This window comes from Thalassophryne amazonica, chromosome 7, assembly GCF_902500255.1.
Source record: "Thalassophryne amazonica chromosome 7, fThaAma1.1, whole genome shotgun sequence".
Taxonomy (NCBI): domain Eukaryota; kingdom Metazoa; phylum Chordata; class Actinopteri; order Batrachoidiformes; family Batrachoididae; genus Thalassophryne; species Thalassophryne amazonica.
Genome location: NC_047109.1, coordinates 28,276,019 through 28,293,037, shown reverse-complemented (window position 1 = coordinate 28,293,037; position 17,019 = coordinate 28,276,019). Strand labels below are relative to the sequence as shown.

The 17,019-nt window shown below is 42.2% G+C and overlaps 1 protein-coding gene across 1 annotated transcript in view; it reads left to right on the top strand.

Moving 5' to 3' along the window:
• The window catches only part of LOC117513733 (adhesion G protein-coupled receptor B1-like), a 712,829-nt gene that overhangs the window by 595,134 nt on the left and 100,676 nt on the right, over window positions 1-17,019 (top strand).

The window sequence follows — 17,019 nt, the reverse complement described above, 5'->3', positions numbered from 1 at the left end:
CTGGTTCCAGATATTTACATTTGTCCAGTGCAGAACAACCTTAAAGTCACCTTGTTACAACACTAGGGATACACAATATTGGATTTGTTTTTGCCCATTTTAACATCTGCAGAAGGTCGGATACTTTTCTAACAGCCCTCGTGTGTGTGTATATATATATATATATATATATATATATATATATATATATATATATATATACAGGGGTGCACATGACTGGTACTCATTGTGCTCGTCTGTGCTAAACATCACAGATGTACAGCAGAGGGAAACACTTTTCCAACAGTTTGTCATTGCTTTCCTCTTACGAAGTACTTCCCTTTTGTTTTCTGCTGCGAATAATTTATTTTTAGCATGCTCAAGCACCATGAGTACCAGTTATGTGCATGCCTACATATATATATATATATATATATATACAGTGGGGAAAATAAGTATTTGACACCCTGTCAGTTTTGCAGGTTTTCCCACCTACAAAGAATGGAGAGGTCTGTAGCCATAATCTAAAAAAAAACGTAAAAAAAAAGTTAAAAAAGAAATCACTTCGCACATCCCTTGACGACAGGTGCGTAAGAGAAGGCACAAAGGCTGTTAAACAAACCAAAAAAACTCTCGCACACTGCCTCACTTGCAACACAAATAATTTCCATGAATGAAAAGCCATCTTAAATAGGGTGTGGCTGATTACATCACAGGATGTTGTCATAGAAAAAAAACATAACCTTTTTAATATACACTTCCATAAAACTCATACCATAATGTATGTCACAATGAAACATATTACATAAAAAACAGATATATAAGACAGCTCAATAGACATACACACACACACATATACATATATATATACATATATACACATACGAGATCTGTTACAAAAGTATCCGACCTTTTTATTTTTTCAAAAACCATATGGATTTGAATCATGTGTGATTGCGTCAGACAAGCTTGAACCCTCGTGTGCATGCGTGAGTTTTTCCACACCTGTCAGTTGCTTCATTCGCCTGTGAGCAGGCTTTGAGTGAGGAGTGGTCCACCCCCTCGGCGGATTTTCATTGTCAGGAAATGGCGGAATGATTTGGGCTTTTTTTCCATCAGAATTTTTTCAGAAACTGTGAGAGACCTCCAGGTGGACACCTTTCAGAAAATTAATATGGCTTTCAGGGACGATTTTATGGGGATTACACAGATTAAGAAGTGATCCAGATGGTTTAAAGACCGCCCACAACTGCTGAGACCGTGGTGCGCTCCCAGCCCTCATCAACATGCTGACACCCCGCTGGAACAACCAGATCATTTCCAACGTGAAGGCTTTGTTGTTCCGGGACCTCGTCTGACTTTCACAAAAAGGCTGAAGATGTGGACATCAGCACTTTTTTGGTACATTCCACCATTACAGGAGTTTTTTTCATGGAAAGAAAAGCGGAGGGACGCGCCACGAAGCCGTTCATTACGCGGGACAAAACCACCTCAGTGTTGGTCTCACAGGACGGCTTAAAGGTGGATTTCAGATGGATTACGGTTGCTTTTCAGTCGTGTGATTATCCGATTGTGATTGTGCATGAGCTGGACCTAACCCAACATGTCCTGGAAGGCTTCATCACGGTGTTGCTTTGTGCCATGCAGCTCCACCGCGACGCGCGTAATTCTTCCGCACGTCTGTCTCAATGTGCCGAAAAAATGCTGATGTCCACTCTTTTCACAATTCCTGTGCTAGTCAGACGACATACCGGATCAAGACAGCGTCAAGTTTAGAAATGAACGCCACATTCCACTGTTACAGGAGTTTTTGTCATGGAAAGAGGAGCTGCATGGCGCAAAGCAATGCCGTGATGAAGCCTTCCAGGACATGTTCGGGCAGGTCCAGCTCATGTACAATCACAATCGGATAATCACACGACTGAAAAGCAACCGACAGCTGTCTGAAATCCACCTTTAAGCCATCCTGTGAGACCAACACCGAGGTGGTTTTGTCCCGTGTAATGAACGGTTCCGTGGCGCGTCCCTCCGCTCCTCTTTCCATGACAAAAACTCCTGTAACAGTGGAATGTGCCGTACATTTCTAAACTGGACGCTGTCTTGATCCGGTATGTCGTCTGACTAGCACAGGAATTGTGAAAAGAGTGGACATCAGCATTTTTTCAGCACATTGAGACAGACGTGCGGAGGAATTATGCGCGTCGCGGTGAAGCTGCATGGCGCAAAGAAACGCCGTGATGAAGCCTCACAGGACATGTTCTGGCATGTCCAGCTCATGCACAATCACAATTGGATAATCACACGACTGAAAAGCAACCGGAATCTATCTGAAATCCACCTTTAAGCCGTCCTGTGAGACCAACACTGAGGTGGTTTTGTCCCGCGTAATGAACGGCTCTGTGGTGCGTCCCTCCGCTTTTCTTTCCATGAAAAAAACTCCTGTAACGGTGGAATGTACCGAAAAAGTGCTGATGTCCACATCTTCAGCCTTTTTGTGAAAGTCAGACGAGGTCCCGGATCAACAAAGCCTTCACGTTGGAAATGATCTGGTTGTTCCAGCGGGATGTCAGCCTGTCGATGGGGGCTGGGAGTGCTCCGCATTCTCAGCCATTGTGGGCGGTCTTTAAACCGTCTGGATCGCTCCTTAATCTGTGTAATCCCCATAAAATCGTCCCTGAAAGCCATATTAAGGTCTCTCACAGTTTCTGGAAAAAAATTGATGCAGCAAAGCTCCAAATCGTTCAGACATTTATTCGCAATAAAAAATAGACGAGAGGGGTGGACCACACCTCACTCAAAGCCTGCTCACAGGCGAATGACGCAACCGACAGGCATGAAAAAACTCACGCATGCGCACGAGGGTTCAAGCTTGTCTGACGCAATCACACGTGATTCAAATCAATATGATTTTTTAAAAAAATAAAAAGGTCGGATACTTTTCTAACAGACCTCGTACATATGCACGCACATACCCATTCATCAAGAGACCTGCGGCAGTAAATAAACTAGACAGAGGAAATGGAGCATATACCATAGGACTATAATAGAAAAATGTCATAAGAAGATATTGAGAATCAGTTCATCATTAAGCCCCTTAGGTGCCAAAGTTTGTAATGTTTCAATCCAGTAGGCCTCTCTTTTTTTTTTCAAAAGTTTATCATGGTCTCCCCCTCTAAGGGGAGGAGGAACCTGTTCAATGCCACAAAAACAAAGAGTGCTAACATTATGATGTGCATCATTGAAATGAACGGCTACTGGATAATTCCTGTCATTTCTGTGAATTGAACTTTTGTGTTCACTTATTCTTTGTTTTAATTGTCTTATGGTCTTGCCCACATATGCTAAACCACAAGGACAGCGTAAGAGATAAATCACGTGTGGATACACAAGTTATTACATTCCAAATGGATATTTTTTTACCGCTGTGGGGGTGCTGGAAAAAAGTAGTTTCATAAGTATTATTACATTGCGCACAATTCCCACACCGTTAATTTCCATTCGGAATAGGTGCCAGTAAACTCTGGATAGATGTAACTTTAGGGGTAACGTTGGCACGAACAAGATAGTCTCTAAGATTCCTATCTCTCCTACTGACAAAAAGGGGAGGGTATCTAAGCTCAGGATCAGATGTCAAAATGTGCCAGTGTTTTTTAAAAATAGCCTTGATGGTAGCAGAGTGAGGAGAATACTGTGTAATGCAGGTAACAGAGAATTCCTTTTTCTGTTTCACAGTCTGTTTTAACGGTTCTGAACGTGTTTTCTTCAAAGCCAGGTCATATGCCTTCTCAACCCAAATGGATGGGTAACCCCTTTCTATGAATCTTCTTTTCATTTCCCCTGCCTGTTCGATGAAATTTTAATCAGAATGGCAAATACGCCTAAGTCTGTAAAACTGGCTAATGGGGAGACCCTTTTTGAGCGATGTAGGGTGAAAACTAGAAGCTAACAGCAAAGTATTTCTATCAGTCTCCTTCCTATATAAAGAAGTGATGATAGTACCATTAGCTTTCATAACCAGCATATCCAAAGAGAGACATAATCTAAAAAAAAAAAAAAAATCCAGAAAATCACATTGTATGATTTTTTTAAAAAATTATTTGCATTTTATTGCATAAAATAAGTATTTGACCCCCTACCAACCAGCAAGAATTCTGGCTCTCACAGACCTGTTAATTTTTCCTTAAGAAGCCCTCTTATTCTGCACTCTTTACCTATATTAATTGCACCTGTTTGAACTTGTTACCTGTATAAAAGACACCTGTTCACACACTCAATCAATCACACTCCAACCTGTCCACCATAGCCAAGACCAAAGAGCTGTCTAAGGACACCAGGAACAAAACTGTAGACCTGCACAAGGCTGGGATGGACTACAGGACAACAGGCAAGCAGCTTGGTAGAAGACAACAACTGTTATGATTATTTATTAGAAAGTGGAAGAAACACAAGATGACTGTCAATCCCATTCCATGCAAGATCTCACTTTGTGGGGTAAGGATGATTCTAAGAAAGCTCAGAACTACACAGGAGGACCTGGTCAATGACCTGAAGAGAGCTGGGACCACAGTCACAAAGATTACATTAGTAACACATGATGCTGTCATGGTTTAAAATCCTGCAGGGCAGCAAGGTCCCCCTGCTCAAGCCAGCACATGTCCAGGCCTGTTTGAAGTTCACCAGTGACCATCTGGATGATCCAGAGGAGTCATGGGAGAAGGTCATGTGGTCAGATGAGACCAGAATAGAGCTTTTTGGAAACAACCCCATTTACCATGTTTAGAGGATGAGAACAACCCCAAGAAAACCATCCCAACCGTGAAGCATGGGGGTAGAAACATCCTACTCTGGGGGTGCTCTTCTGCAAAGGGGACAGGACGACTGTACCGTATTGAAGGGAGGATGGATGGGGTCATGTATTGCAAGATTTTGGCAAACAACCTCCTTCCCTCAGTAAGAGCATTGAAGATGGGTCATGGCTGGGTCCTCCAGCATGACAATGACCCCAAACACACAGCCAGGGCAACTAAGGAGGGGCTCTGTAAAAAGCATTTCAAGGTCCTGGAGTGGCCTGGCCAGTCTCCAGTCTCTTGAGAACCAGGGATGGTAGGTTGAAAAGCTTTTTTATCCCACGGGATCTCTCCCTACCCACCTAAGCGGCTCAAGAATATGGATAGCATGTATATAAGTGGCATTTACACAATCAGGGTAGTAAACAATATCCATCCATCCATCCATTTTCTTCCGCTTTATCCGGAGTCGGGTCGCGGGGGCAGCAGCTCAAGCAAAGCCGCCCAGACCTCCCGATCCACACACACACCCCCCAGCTCCTCTGGGGGAACCCCAAGGCGTCAAGCCAGCCGAGAGATGTAGTCCCTCCAGCGTGTCCTGGGTCTTCCCCGGGCCTCCTCCCAATGGGACGTGCCCGGAACACCTCTCCAGCGAGGCGTCCAGGGGGCATCCGGAAAAGATGCCCGAGCCACCTCAACTGACTCCTTTCGACGTGGAGGAGCAGCGGCTCGACTCCGAGCTTCTCCCGAGTGACCGAGCTCCTCACCCTGTCTCTAAGGGAGTGCCCAGCCACCCTGCGGAGTAAACTCATCTTGGCCGCTTGTACTCGCGATCTCGTTCTTTCGGTCATGAGCCAAATCTCATGACCATAGGTGAGGATCGGAATGTAGCTCGATCGGTAAATCGAGAGCTTTGCCCCCCTACTCAGCTTTCTCTTCACCACGACGGTCCGATACAGCGACCGCGATCCGTCTGTTGATCTCACGCTCCATCCGTCCCTCACTTGTGAACAAGACCCCGAGATAATTAAACTCCTACACTTAAGGCAAGGACACTCCACCGACCTGAAGAGGGCAAAGCACCTTTTTCCAGTAGAGAACCATGGCCTCGGATTTGGAGGTGCTGATTTTCATCCCGGACGCTTCACACTCAGCTGTAAACTGCCCCAGTGCACGATGAAGGTCCTGATTTGACAAAGCCAACAGAACCACATCATCCGCAAACAGCAGAGACGAGATTCTGTGGTTCCCAAACCAGACCCCCTCTACAACCTGGCTGCGCCTAGAAATTCTGTCCATAAAAATAATGAATAAAACCGGTGACAAAGGGCAGCCAAGACGGAGGCCAATGTTTACTGGAAACAGGTTTGACTTACTACCGGAAATGCGAACCAAGCTCCTGCTGCAGTCGTACAGGGACCAGATAGCCCTTAACAAAGGACCCCGGACCCTGTACTCCCGGAGCACTCCCCACAGGGTGCCGTGAGGGACACGGTCAAACGCCTTCTCCAGATCCACAAAACACATGTGGACTGGTTGGGCGAACTCCCATGAACCCTCGAGCACCCGATGGAGCGTGTAGAGCTGGTCCAGTGTGCCGCGACCAGGACGAAAACCACACTGCTCCTCCTGAATCCGAGGTTCGACCATCGGTCGAATTCTCCTCTCCAGTACTCTGGAATAGACCTTACCGGGGAGGCTGAGGAGTGTGATCCCCCTGTAGTTGGAACACACCCTCCGGTCCCCCTTCTTAAACAGAGGGACCACCACCCCGGTCTGCCAATCCAGAGGCACTGTCCCCGATTGCCACGCGATGTTGCAGAGGCGTGTCAGCCAAGACAGTCCCACAACATCCAGAGACTTAAGGTACTCAGGACGGATTTCATCCACCCCAGGAGCCTTGCCACTGAGGAGCTTTCTAACCACCTCGGTGACTTCGGCCTGTGTAATGGATGAGTCCGCCTCTGAGTCCCCAGTCTCTGCTTCCTCTTCGGAAGACGTGACGATGGGATTGAGGAGATCCTCGAAGTACTCCTTCCCTTCCTCCGTACTTATTCTTAGTAAACAATATATACAAGAAATATAGTTACTACATAATATTGCAGGAGTTAACTCCTGAAACCTAAATGCTCATACAGGAGAATATTGTAGTGTACATCTACCTAGTATGTAGACTTGTAGTAAAACTAAATTATAGCTAGTAGGCTAAGCTATAAATATGGTATTATAGAAACAGAAGCTATGATGTCATATGTTTTAGGTTTTTATCTAAAGTTCACCCTACTAGCTTACTATAGGAAGACAAATCCCATACTTACTTTTTAATGGAAACCCCAAACTTAGATACTAGCTATTGATATCTGTTAAAGAACCCATAAACTGAAGAACCATTAAAAATGTACACCATGTAAAATAAAAGTGCAAATCTATGTATTTCCTTAGTAATCATACATTAAGTGGACCTACGAGCAGCTGCTAAAAGTGCTAAGACCATTAGCATACAACATTAAAGACAAGAGTTTCACTCAGTGTGAATAATTCAACAGTGTCAAATGTGTATGTGCTGTCTTTAATTCTGATGTGTGCCATTATTACGGTAAACAAGTAATAATTGTGGACTAAATGCTGTCTGAGGTAACTGGAGTGTAAACATAATTTCTCCACTGTGAGATCAATAAAGTATATCTCATCTCATCTCTCATGGAGGCGGAAACTATCTATAGCAGGGGTGGCCAAGTTCGGTCCTTGAGAGCCACATTCCTGACACTCTTAGTTGTCTCCCTGCTCCAACACACCTGAATCCAATGAAAGGCTCATTAAAAGTCTGCTAACGAGTCTTTCATTGGATTCAGGTGTGTTGGAGCAGGGAGACAACTAAGAGTGTCAGGAAGGTGGCTCTCAAGGACCGAACTTGGCCACCCCTGATCTATAGAGACCAAAACCGTTTTTTTTTTTTTTTTGTTTTTTGTTTTTTTTTTGTACCATGCTGTAAACATTTATTTGTGCTCTAAAGTTGGACATTTTAAAATGGGCTTCTATGGCAATATGCTCTGTTGTGGAGCCTGCCTCAAGTGGCCAGTCACAGGAACTGCACTTCTGGGTTTGGGTCAAAATATGAGTTTGAATGTGGCTACTTGGGTACACCCTGGATAGGATGCCATTCTGCTGCAGGGCCACAGACAAACATATTTGCATGACAGTCAATTTGGAGTCACCAGCTCATCAAACCAGCATGTGTTTGGAAGCGGGAGTCAGCCATGACCCCCGGATGGAACTCACGCAAACACATGGAAAACATGCAAACTTCACACAGAAAGGACCAGCTGGGAAGTGAAACTGCAAAGGACTGTTACACTGTGAGGCAACAGTGCCAAGCACAAAGCCACCGTGTTATCAGATGATGGTAATTAACTGTTTAAGCTTTTTCCTGCTGATACCGATGCTTTCCAGATATAACTGTGCACCCCTGTACACAACATCATGGTGGAGTGGGAGCAGAGAAGAATTTTCTTCAAAAGAAGACTTGAAAGTTCAGCTGCAGTTTGCCAGAAGGCACACTGGATACTCAAGCTTTGATTTGATCTGTTTCCTTGTGTGAAAGGCTTTCTCTGAACCGCTTCACTAGATTTAAGCCACCCCCCTCCCCCTTTTTAAGGACACCTTAAATAAATAATGTGCTGTTCCATGGCACATTGCTTTAAATTAAAGCCAACAAACTATATTGGTGAGCCTATGTGATCATCAATGTTAAAAAACACAAACAAGTAATGATGATTTTCATGAGTCACAAACCGTGGATGTGCACAGAGATAAAACAAACTGAATGTGTGCTGAGGGAAAAAACAGACAAAAGAGCGAATGTGCTATCAGCACAATGTGAACATGGGTTTATAATAATTAGAATAGTGTGTGTTTTGGTGTTTTGCCTCAGATTATCATGCTGTCATAATATTGCCACTTTGTTGCAGTTATTTCTAACTTGGATATTTGACAGTGTGAAAGTGATTCTTCTCATTTTTGAACATAGCAGCATGCTGTAATTAAACACTTCTTACACATAAATGGCTCCAAGAAAAGCTTCACTTGGCTTTATGACAAGCTGAAAAATAACTTTGTTCAAGCTGTAAAGATCTTCTGCTTTTCTTCATCTGCCCATGCCAGCTCTCTGTAGCGCCACTTCTTTTATCTCACAGGAAAAAAAAATCCTGACCATGTTCAACACAGTGTTTTATAATGCCACTTTATTGGGGTTGTGTTCACATCTGTTCAGTCTAACACAGGTTTCAATGTGTGTTCAAACCAGATAATGTCAAACTACCTGATGGTGATACATCCTAAAGCACGACAAAGAAAACGTAAAAAAAAAAAAAAAATGTGTATCCAACACAAAACCCCATAATTGACTCAAAACAACTAAAAACTGATTTCACACAATGTGACACTTTGGACTGTAATTTTTACTGTTTTACTTTATAACATGTTATTTAAATGTATATAAATTTCATTGACCTTGACCTGAATGACTGAGTCTGAAACACATTGAGTTAAATATGTGAAAACGTCATTGCAGAACCGTGAGAAAAGTTTTCTATAAATGCTTAAAAACTTTATCAAGAACTGAAAAGAGTCCACTTTTGGAAATGTTCAAATGAAATGTATCAATAATGCTACTCAGTTTGTTGGGCTAATAACTCTGAACATTCACAAACTCCGTAAACTGCACTTTGCCCTAAAAATCATTCTAATGTGCACTCTTTCAATTTTATATGCGTTCCCATGAGGTGCTGCTATTCTCTCAGGAAGCAGAACTCTGCAAACTCTTTGAAAAATGACCACATTTTGCTGTGAACCCTGTGACAAACTGCACAAAACATAATCAGCATTTGCCACATCCTCTTCCAACACATAACTGAACTCCTTTTTCCAAAATGATTTAAATTGCCACTTCCACTTCAGCGCTTCTTTTATTCTGGACCTTTCAACAAAGATGAGACGGCAGCAAGATGTCTCACTCCTAGTTATTTTCATCGGCTGTGTCCCAGTGTGTCAGCTCCGTCAATAAGATATGTTTTAATTTCTTTCTTGTCCAGTCAGGCAAGTGAAGTAGTTGATTGTCTTTCCTGATGTGCAGTCAAAGAAACCTTATTGTCGAGCCATAAGCTTAAAGGACATCTATTGTAAAATCTGTGCCAAATCAATGATCCGCAATGGCAAACAGAATAAATTCTCCTCACAATAACATGCTGCATCTACAGTTTCACATTGAAGGTCATCTTCTGCCTTCATGTTAAGCCCCCCCCCCCCCCCCCCCCCATTTTGATACCTTTTTGGAAGTATGTGGGTATCAGCAGCAGTTTGCAAAACGTTCATAGTGGAGCATACTAGAATAGCTGATACCATTGCAGTCTGCAGGTCATCTTTCCTCGCATGCTGCTGTACATTCATGTTGGTTCTGGTCAATGTAAGAAAAGAATATGAATAGTCAGAAGATGAAGATGCTGAAATGTACCCTGACATCTTGTAACAAGGTGTGTGGCCTCTGCTGCACAACAGACATTAAACTGCAACAACATATATCCCTGGATGTGCATCGCAAAATGTCACAGATTGAAACCTTGTCCATACCTTGGAAAAGCTTACAGGGTCCAGATGGTTGTCTGTGATATTAATGACAATGGCATTTTGTCATTGTGCTCTAGTCCTGTGTCACCCATGGTGCAAGTATTAAGATGTTTGTAATTTCCATTTTCCATCACAGTCTTTGGCATACTTTGGTAATTCCTCACACTTCCATGGAGCCAGTAATGTCTATGCATTACTGGGAGCTTTTCCAAAAACATCAAGATTGTGTTAAAGTGATACTGCAGGTGTGCTCTGGTTGTTAGTGCACACATTGCACGGTACAAGCTCTGCGTGTTACATGATCAAACCGCATAATATACCATATTCGTGGGCAACACATGCTGCCTCTTTGTCTCAGTTATAGACCATGGCATCTGGGATACACATCTGTGAGAGTGAGAACAGTGCTTTGCAAAGAGGATTTAGGAGGTTCATTTTACTTCAGACATCAACAAACACAGATGAGTTTTGGCACTTAAGTCCCAGTCACACAATGACAGAACAAGGAAACATTTAGAGGAGCTGAGTCCATAGGTTTCTGTTCATTTTTGTCTAACAAAAGTCCTTTTCACAGCCACAAAATGAGCTCCTTGTCAGCTAATGTCCACCAAGTTCCTCAGAAGGTTTGGTGTGTGTTCAACACTTTGAGCGGAGATCAGGCGGAGAGCTTTCCTGCTGCCTGCATATTTGTTTGCCCTTTTGTCCTCTGCTTGTCTTCTACTTTTCATTCTGGGCTTCCGATTGGCCAAAGCTCCGGTGTCAATTCAGCACAACCGGAGAAAGAACAGATGCAACAACATGGAGCGCAGCTCCATATCTTGAAGAAAAAGACATCTCTCTCTCTCTCTCTCTCTCTCTCTCTCTCTCTCGCTCTCTCTCTCACTCTCTCTCTCTCCGCCTCTGTCTCTCTCTGTCTCAGAGCCTCTCAGCAAAGAGGTGCGGCAGAGTTGTTTGATGTCCATGTGCATGAATAGTGAGGAAGTATGACGTCATGCTTTCAGTCTACGGAAAACTGTTTAAATCCTGCTTATTTGTCTGTAAACCCGGAAAATTCTTCTGCTCACTGCAGATATCTGTGGAAACATGAAGTGATCTGTCGCAAGAGAAGCTTGAATCTTCGACTGGACTGGGTTGCTTGACGCGAGGACGTTTCGCTTCAAATTGCAGAAGCTTCCTCAGCTAAAATTCTTGCTCTGGTAGTCTGACTTCTGTCTTGACTCTTGCAGAGAAGAATAAAACAGAAGCCAACAAAAGCTGGAGTTTTTAACCTAACCAGACCCCTCCTACCGAGAGGCTGACTGCTCCAGGCTAGTGACTAAACAATAGTTCTAATTAGCACCTATTGTGCTCTAGGTAGCACCCTCCTAATGACAGGGCAGCTGTCCCTCCTAATGATGGGACGGAAGCCTCTCCTGATGGCTCCCTTGACAACTCTCCTGATGATGTGAATGACTCATTACCATGAACAAAAGACTGAAACTGCTTTGACCTGAGTACCCCATTGTAAACAGGGGACAAAGCGTGTCTGAGACCCCCTCTCTGGTTAAGGCTGGGTTTCAACTGTTTTACAATGAATGCTTCCTTGACACCTCTCTCAAACCATTTCTTCTCTCTGGCTAAGATTTTAACTTCCTTGTCCTCAAACGTGTGGTTAGTGTCTTTCAGGTGGAGATGAACTGCAGACTGAGGTCCACTGGCACCTTCTCTGCGATGCTGGTATAGCCTTTTGTGCAAAGGTTGCTTAGTCTCACCTATGTAGTGTTCATTACAGTTTTCCTGACATCTGATAGAATACACTACATTGCTCTGTTTGTAACTAGGGATCCTGTCCTTAGGGTGAACTAATTTCTGTCTCAAGGTGTTAACCAGTTTAAAGTAAACTGGGATTTTGTGCTGTTTGAAGATCCTCTGTAGTTTTTCCCCTACTCCTGCTAAATAAGGGAGAGATACTCCTCTTCTTCTTGTCTCCGTCTCCTGTCTATCCGGTCTCTTTGTTCTCTGGGACTTCTGCACTTTATCCAGGGACCATTGTGGGTACCCACATACTGTGAGGGCTTTCCGTACAAGTTGTTGTTCTTTAGCCCTTCCCTCTGCAGTTGTGGGCACCTGTAGGGCTCTGTGTTGAAGAGTCCTGATCACCCCGAGCTTGTGTTCAAGCAGGTGGTTTGAGCCAAAGAGCAGATATTGGTCAGTGTGAGTGGGTTTTCTGTAAACCCCTGTCTGGAGCTGCCTGTTCTCTCCAATCGTAACATCACATTCCAAGAAGGCTAAATGGTTGTTTCTGGCATCCTCACGTGTGAACTTGATATTGGAATCCACCGAGTTGATGTTTTCTGTAAAGTCCTCGACCTCCTGTTGCTTGATTTTAACCCATGTGTCATCGACATATCTGAACCAGTGACTGGGAGAGATGCCCGTGAAAGACGTCAAGGCTGTCTTCTCCACTCGCTCCATGTACAGATTGGCCACAATGGGGGATACCGGAGACCCCATCGCACAACCATGGATCTGCCTGTAGTAATTCCCCCTAAACAGCAAATACGTGGTGTTAAGACAGATCTCCAAGAGTTGGCAGATGTGGTCTGGTGTGAGTTTGGTCCTTTCAAGTAGAGACACATCCTCCAGCAGTCTCTGCCTCACAGCTGAGATGGCCTCAGCAAAAACAAGAGTTGTGATTCATGTCTGTAAGTAGTTACGCTTGTGGGTTTGATACTGGTGCTAAAGTGATACTTAGGGCCCCTTCCCTCATAGTACGAATGTGGTCAAATTGCACATGAATTGCGCATGAAGCAGGAATTGTATGCAATACGTGTAACATCGGAGCTGCCTCCAACGCCTGTTGCTACAACTATTTGCGCACACCATTGGCTGAAAGACAGAGTGTGCTCTGTGAGAGGCTGTTTGATCCCTCTTGTGGCAATTGGCCAAATTCCAGGTGACACACACGAACATCTAACATCACTCGCTTGACACTTAGAAAATGTGTGGCTGTTCGTGCTATTAGCACGAAAACAGTCAGCAGACAAGCAAATGGCGGTGAAATTTGTCTAACTGTCCCCACAACTGTGGAGTTGCCGAGTACACGTGTGGTGTGCCAGAGTGTTGGCTCCCCCTACAACACGTGTGCGTGTGTCCTGTGAGTGGCACACCGCAGGACTATATGACAAGCCAACAGTATGAAAAATGCATCACTTTCAATCATGTATCAGCAGAAATACACTGTAACAAATGCTGTTTGGTCAGTTATCACAGTGCTTTTTTCTCTTTTTTTTGAAAAATACGTTTATGTCCTTCTTGATTTCAGGTATTTTTCCACACCTTTTACAGGACAGTGATGGTAGCGCAGTGGTAAAGTTTCTGGCTGGTAATCAGAGCTTTTATAAATTGCAGGTTCGAATCCCATGGGTGGCATGTACTTTTTTTTTCACAGCCGCTGCACAATGTTCAAACACACCTGCTCCAGCTGCTCAATTTCAATTTCAGTTTATTTTCATTTATATAGTTCCAAATCACAACAAAGTTGCCTCAAGGCACTTCACACAAGTAAGGTCTAACCATCGCGTGCATGAAACTGTTGCAGCGGGATCATTCACACCTGCCTGTCTGCTCGGTGTTTTTGTGGTTCACTTATATGAGCTGTTCCACCGTGATTCGCCCTGATTTGTACTTATTCCTACTATGTGTGAAGGGGCCCTTAAAAATGCAACATTAATGTTGACTCTGTTACATAATGGCTTTGTTATTGCTAAGGATAATTTGAAAGTCAAAACAAGCAATATATTGACACCATAAATAAATAAATATACAACAGATTTACACAACTTCAAAGCCTATATAAAGTGAAATCCTGAGACAGAATCTGGATCCAGATCACCTCCAAAATTCAGTGGCGTCTTCCATGCCCTAAAATATATCTGTAGCGCAAATGTTTTGAGAACCACTGAAGTAGGCTTTTTTTTTACATAATCCTTCTTGCCTATATAAAGTGAAATCTTTATCCAGAATCAGAATCCGGATCACCTGCAAAATTTAATGGAGTCTTTCTTGGCCTAACATCTATCTGTGGTGAAAACCTAGGCAAAATCTGTGCAGTAGTTTTGACGTAATCCTACTAAAATACCGACAAATAAATAAATGCAGATGATTTTATTGTGCTGTTGGTGGACATAATTAGTTTTGTCCTTTTCAATATTGTGTTAAAAGGGGAAAATGTGTTTATAGTAATGTGTCTGCTTTTATTTTACTATTTGAGGCATAAGTAATATAATTTTTTATTGTGGCACCTCCAAAAGCAATAAAAGCCACATTGTACAAATCAAAGATAAATGATATGTACAGAGTTTATAATACACCTTTATGGGCATTTATGATTTTTATAGATATGTTGCAATGTACCAAAATATTTCAATACTGGGTTTAAAAATTGATTTTTGGTATTGTTTTTAAAAATAAATTATTTGTTAGAAATTATTTCAAAATAAGAACGATTTTGTATTGCTCAGGTTAATTCTCAGACAATAAAAGCCACATTGTACAAATCAAAGATAAATGATACAGAGTTTATAATACACCTTTATGGGCATTTATGATTTTTATAGATATGTTGCAATGTACCATAATATTTCAATATTGGGTTTAAAAATTGATTTTTGGTATTATTTTTAAAAATAAATTATTTGTTAAAAATTATTTAAAAATAAGAAAGATTTTGTATTGCTCAGGTTAATTCTCAGACACTAAGTGACAGTGAAATGAGGCACTGAAATCTGCATTCTGATCCAGTCCAGTTAAATTTCAGTGGTATTGACTATTAGTAGCGTCAGTTCCCGTGCCATAATGGAACTGGGTTTCAGTGCCCAACCCAAATAGGTGTACATGGATCAGTGTTATCTGGCAGACACCTCAGAGTCAGGTATTGGAGCATGTACTGTTGCCACACAATGTGATGTGCACTGATTCATTAAAAAAGAAAACAAGAAGAAAACTAGCTGCATTCTGAGCATTCAAAGTGTAATCTTCAATTGTCCAAGCAGAGCTCTTGGTTTCATTACTGGTTGGGTATTTGTCCCTCTTGCTTCTCTGAGTGTGATATATGTCCCAACAGAGCTTCAGGATTTGTTTGGCAGACCACATTCAGATAAGGAGTGACAACAACTGTCTCCTCTGTTCCGGGTGTTCTGACAGACAGAAAATCAAAAATCAAATGCAGTTGTTTGTCAATATCAAAAAAGCAAATGTGTGCCACAGCAGTCTCATAAAAAATGTAAGAGCATGGGAGCTGCAGACAGGTGATTGACAGCAGTCATGCGGAAAAAAAAAAATGTTTGAAAACACGCTCGCATAGGTCAGAAGACCAGAAGAGCCTTGCAGGGCTACAGCGCTAAATGTTTTTCATGTACCATCATTGTGATTGACCGTTAAGTCCATCAGCTGCAAAAGGCAATGTTTGGGTCCTGTGGTGTGTCACCGGGTCAGATTCTCTTGATATTTTCTCACTTCAGTAACACCATAAACCACACATCCATTCACAACAGACAGGTGACAACATACAGTACAACATACAGGTTAATTGTCTGTCCGTGCATCCATGGATGGATGGATGCGTGGCTTGCTGTGTATATTTGTCTTGAATATGAGAAGAATAATCAAACTCCACAGTGAAAGGTCTAGAATTAGCCTGGTACTGTGAGATGCCTCTGCTAATTGCTGCCGCCTCCCACAGGTTCAACAGCACATAATGAGCAGTTAAATCAGTGTTTGCTGAGCTGCTGTTTTCTTGTATTTTTGTCACGTAGGTGACACCAGTGGGAAGTATGAAAAATATTACCCGTCCGCGTAAAGGGTGTATTGCTGTATATTCTTTAGTGTTTTAACCAATCATATTGGCGTATCATTTATAAGTATATGATAAGTATATTTACTTACAGTATACATTTATATTGTGCTGTGTGCAGGGTGTGTGTCACCTATCTGATGTCCTCTGTTCTGCAGTAATTCTTAATTTTAATTTATTTTTTAATTTTCATTTTTAAGGTATTTTTTTAGCATAATGTCCATGTGTTGCATGTCAAAGTGTTCAGACCAATCGCAGTTTTCTGAATGGGAGAGATATATTTGTCTTGATCACCCTATAAAATATATTGCTTGACTCTGAAGATGAAAATATGAAATGTGTTTTTAGAAATTCTTCAGCTGTTTTCTAAAAATGCTCCTTCATATGAACAAACTGTGTTAGTGCTAGAAATGGGTTTACCAAAGTCTTTGTCACAAAGGTAATACAGCAATATATGAAAAATCAGTGTATTATATGAAAAATATTTTATATCAGTGTATAAATAAATTTGTAAAATGAAATCCCTCTCCAGTGCAGCTGGATGACTTGTTTCTTCAAAGAAATCCTTATTGTTTGAATAAAATTGTTGTTCTTGTATTTGCATCCTGACAACACTTGTCACAGTCTGTAAATGCCATCCACCTATAAGATTGAGCTTGAGTTTTAATGCTTTATATGTGTGTAATCAACTCTTAGAGCCCTACAGGTATTTTCTTGATTTTACCAGACCATTAAAAAAAATTCCCATTTTAAGGTACTTTCTTTTTCTTATAGTGCCCTGTGTTGCATATCAAAATG